Source organism: Carlito syrichta, unplaced genomic scaffold, assembly GCF_000164805.1.
Source record: "Carlito syrichta isolate Samal-C Ts95f unplaced genomic scaffold, Tarsius_syrichta-2.0.1 Scaffold51905, whole genome shotgun sequence".
Taxonomy (NCBI): domain Eukaryota; kingdom Metazoa; phylum Chordata; class Mammalia; order Primates; family Tarsiidae; genus Carlito; species Carlito syrichta.
In genome coordinates, this window is record NW_006996001.1 from 165985 (window position 1) to 170951 (window position 4967).

A 4967-nucleotide genomic window follows, 5' to 3' on the forward strand; every position below is an offset into this window, starting at 1 on the left:
ACTGGTAAGGACATAAAAAAACAAGGAAAGTCAGAAACTCTCACAGTCAAGAGAAGTCTAAGAAACCTGATAACTAAATGTAATGTAGTATCCTGAGAACTAAAAAAGGACATGGAGGGAAAACAAAGAAAATCTGAATAAAGAATGGATTTTAGTTCATGGCGGTATATCAATAGTGGTTTAATTAATTGGAACAACTGTATCATACTAACGTAAGATGTTAATATTATGATAGGGAAGATCTATATGTAAATCTATAACTGTGATGAAATAAAGTATACATATATACAGTGTGATTGAAATTGTGTAAAAAAGGTATATGGATATGTATATATATAAATAAAATGGGAAGAAAATACATTTGGGAGTAATTTGTAGTATTTTGGTGATAGAATTACAAATACTTTAGATTTTATTATTTATAATTTCTGTATGTTTTTTATTTTCTAAATTTAGAATGCTTTGATATTTTATAGTCATTAAGTAGGAAATATTATTTCCATTAAATGAAGGTAAAAGTGAAAGAAAATAGTCTTCTATTGTTCCACTCTCCAAAAATTGCCTAGTGCTGATTTCCTGGGTCTTTGCTCCAGAAAACCTGACCTGTAGAAACAGATGTGGTTCTAGCAGGAGCCAGATGTCTGTCCAGGCCTTCACCAAGATCTCACATGGCTAAAAAAAAAAATGCACTGAAAGATGATAGGCCATTGACTGACTCAAATAACTGCTTCTTGACATACCATAACCTGTGACAAAGTTAACTCTCTAAGGTTAGGAAGAACTAAAGTTTGAACCTAGAACAAGAACAACTAAAGACCAATCCAAGAGATTTTTAAAAACTTATTGCATATGCAAAAGATAAAGATGTGTGGGCTTTGTGTGTGCATAAGCAGGCATATGATGGGAGAATGGATAGAAACTCACCTACAATAATGTAGCTAATATGGAAAACATCTGAAGTAACTAATTGGACACACTCAATATGAAAATATAACATTTTTAAAGTTGCTCTTTAGTTTCTTTTTAAAATATATGTATTTATTTTATGATTTACAATAATTATGCATTACATGATGTTTTTTGTTTTTGTTTTTGTTTTTTGAGTTGGAATCTCACTCTGTCGCCCAGACTGGAGTGCAGTGGCCGCTCCCGGCCACCACAGCCTCGACCTGCTGGGCTCCGGCGAGCCTTCCGCCTCAGCCTTCCGAGTAGCTGGAACTACAGGCGCACGCTACCACGCCCGGCTAAGTTTTTGATTTATTGTAGAGATGAGGTCTCACCAAGTTGCCCAGGCGTGTCTCGAACCCGCGGGCTCAGGCAATTCACTCACCTCAGCCTCCTAAGGCACGGGATTACAGGCTGAGCCACCAAGCCCGGCTTACATGATGTTTTAAAATACAGATACATTATGCAATGACTAAATTAAGCTAATTAATATATGCATTAACTCATATTCCTATTATTTTTTGTGGCGAGAACAAAAAATCTACTGTCTTAGCAATTTTCAAAAATACCATAAATTGTTTGCTATAGTCAACAAAATGTAAAATGAACTTATTGAATTGAAATGTTTTGTCCTTTGACCAACCTCCTGTCAATCTCCTTACCCCTCAATCTCCGGTAAACCTCATTCTTTTTTTTTTATTATCAATATTTTTTATTATGATATTGTGGGGTACAGTTAAGGGTTAGGTATACAAATACGTTTCATTCAGGCACCCAGTTGATAAGAGGTGTTTCTCCATCCCCTGACAGATATTTGCTACCGTTAATCCCATCTCCCTCCCCCCCATAGTTTCCCACTACCGTCATTTTCTTATAGTATTACATTGGATGTTCAAGGTCCATTATATGAGTGAGAACATGTGATACTTGGGTCTTTGTTTCTGTGAGAGGTCACTCAGTATTATAGACTCTAGTTCCATCCAGGTTGCTGCAAAATTCATGATTTTGTTCTTTTTTATGACTGCATAGTATTCCATCGTTTATAAGTACCACATTTTTTAAATCCAGTCCTCTTTTGATGAGCAGCATGATTGCTTCCAGGTTCTTGCTATTGTGAACAATGCTGCGATAAACATGTGTGTGTAGGTATCTTTTTTATAGAGTGATTTGAGTTCTTCAGGATATATTCCCAGTAGGGGGATTGCAGGGTCATATGGGAGGTTGATACTTAGAGCTTTTAGGAATCGCCACACTGCTTTCCACAGAGGTTGCACAAGTTTACATTCCCACCAACAGTGTAGAAGTGTTCCCTTTTCTCCACACCCTCTCCAGCAGCTGTTATTTTTTGAGTTGTTGATAATTGCCATTCTGATTGGAGTTAGGTGGTATCTCAGTGTGGTTTTGATTTGCATCTCCCTGATGATTAGTGAGGTTGAACATTTCTTCATGTGTCTGTTGGCTGCTCGGATGTCTTCCTTTGTGAAGTGTCTGTTCATATCTTTTGCCCATTTTATAATGGGATTTAAACCTCATTCTTATGTGCATCTATTAGTTCACCTTTTATGAATTTCACATACAAATGAAATTATGCAGTTTTGGCCTTTCTGTGCCTGGCTTATTTCGTGTAATATAATTTCTTTGAAGTTAAGCCACATTGTCATAAATGATAGGATTTTCTTCCTTTTCAAGGCTGAATAGTATTATATTTTAGTGCATATATGTATACGCATACAGTATATACATACTGTGTGTGTGTGTGTGTGTGTATCACACACACATATATATATATCGCATTTTCTTTATCCTTTTATCCATTGAAGGGCACTTAGATTAATTACATATTATGCCTTATGTGAATAATGCTGCAATGAAAATGGAAGATATATCTTTGACACTTTTATTGCATTCTCTTTCTTTTTTTTTGAGTTGGAGTCTCACTCTGTCGCCCAGACTGGAGTGCAGTGGCCACTCCCGGCCACTGCAGCCTCGACCTGCTAGGCTCCGGCAATCCTTCCGCCTCAGCCTTCCAAGTAGCTGGAACTACAGGCGCGTGCTACCACACCCGGCTGATTTTTTGATTTATTGTAGAGATGAGGTCTCACTGCCCAGGTGGGTCTCAAACCTGAGGGCTCAGGCAATTCACTCACCTCAGCCTCCCAAAGGCGCGGGATTATAGGCTGAGCCACTGAACCCGGCTCATTCTCTTTTTTTTTGACAGTAAATTTCTATAATCTTAACATTTTATCAGCATCTGTTGCTTGACCAAACTGGTGTATTCCAACAATGTTGGTGGTAAGACAAATCCCATTTTGCTGTTGTTTTACACCAGAACACTAGCGATGTGTTTCCCATGTGTTCCGTTCTCCTTTCACCCCACCAAGTGGAATACGTTAAAAATACTGAGAGAAGTACATGCTAAGAAGACGTTTCTTAGATGGTATCGATGCCATGACTTTTTAGAGGGAGAGGTGTTTTGTTTGGTGTCTTTCTTCCACCATAGGTCTACTGTCCCTCTTACCTTTTTTTTAAAAAAAAATTATTTTAAAGATGTGAGGTACAATTCACGGTTAAGTCTACTTTCATTCTTTTTTGGTGTATGTTCAAACAGTTTTCCATAATGGCTGTGCTAATTTAATTCCTACCAACAGTGTGCAAAAGGGTCCTTTTTCTCTAAGTCCTCAAACACTTATTATCTATTGTCCTTTTGATAATAGCCATTCTAACATGTGTGAAATAACATCTTATTGTGGTTTTAATTTTCTTTTTCCTGATGATTAGTGATGTTCTGCATTTTTTTTGATACCTGCTGCCTATCTGCATGCATCTTTGGAAAAATGTCTATTCAGGCCCTTTCACCAGTTTGTAATTGAGTTATTTTGTTTCATTTTTGTTTGATTTTTTCTAACAAGTTATAGGGAGTTCCTTATATATTAGGGATATTAGTCCTATATCAGATGTATGATTTGCAAATAGTTTCTCTCATTCCACAGATTATCTCTTCACTCTGTTGAATGTTTTCTTTGCTGTGCAGAAACTCTTTGGTTTGATGTAATCTCATGTGTCTGTTTTTGCTTTTGATGTTTGTGGTTTGGGGATCATGTTCAAAAACAAGATTGCCCATACCAAGATCAAATATCTTTTAGTCTACATATTCTTCATAAAGTTTGGTTGTTCAGGTTTTATACTTGTCTTTAACCCATTTTCAATTGATTTTTGCATGTTGTGTGTGATAAGAGCCTAATTCCATTCTTCTGTATATGAACATCCAGTGGTAATAACACTACTATTTTTAAAAAACTGTCCTTAACTACAATGTGTCCCTGGTACCTATGTCAAAAATTAATTGACTATTAATGTCTGGATTTTTTCTGGGATCCCTATTCCATCCCATTGGTCTATGTGCCTGTTTTTATACCAGGAAATTCTATTTTGATTGCTATAGGGTTGTAACATATTTTGAAGTTGGGTAGTGTAATGCCTCTAGCTTTAATTTTTCACTCAAGATTGCTTTGGCTTTAGGAGTCCTTTGTGGCTTCATACAAATTTTAAGATTTTTAAAAATTTTTTATGAAGAAGTCACCAAGTAAACGTAAAAATATAACAGAGAATTTCAATAGCAGAGTAGATAAAAAACAAAAAAGTTTATCTGAATTTGAAGCTAGGTCTTTTGAAAAAAAGAAAAAGAAATTAAAAGTGTGAAGACAGCCTATGGGGTTTATGGAACACTATTAAACAAATGAATACTTGCATTATGAAAGTTTTAAAGGGAGAAAAGACAAATACAGGAATAGAAACCATATTTAATGAGATAATTGCTTAAATACCCTGATTTAATCATTATGCAACATATGTATGTACTGAAACATCAAATTGTACCACATAAATATGTATAATTTACAGTGTCAATTAAAAATAATTTTAAAACACTACCTGACTTCAAAATACGCTACAAGCCTAGAGCATCTGTTGTTTTTTGTTTTATTAATGATGACCATTTTTACTGGTTAGGTAGTATCTCTATA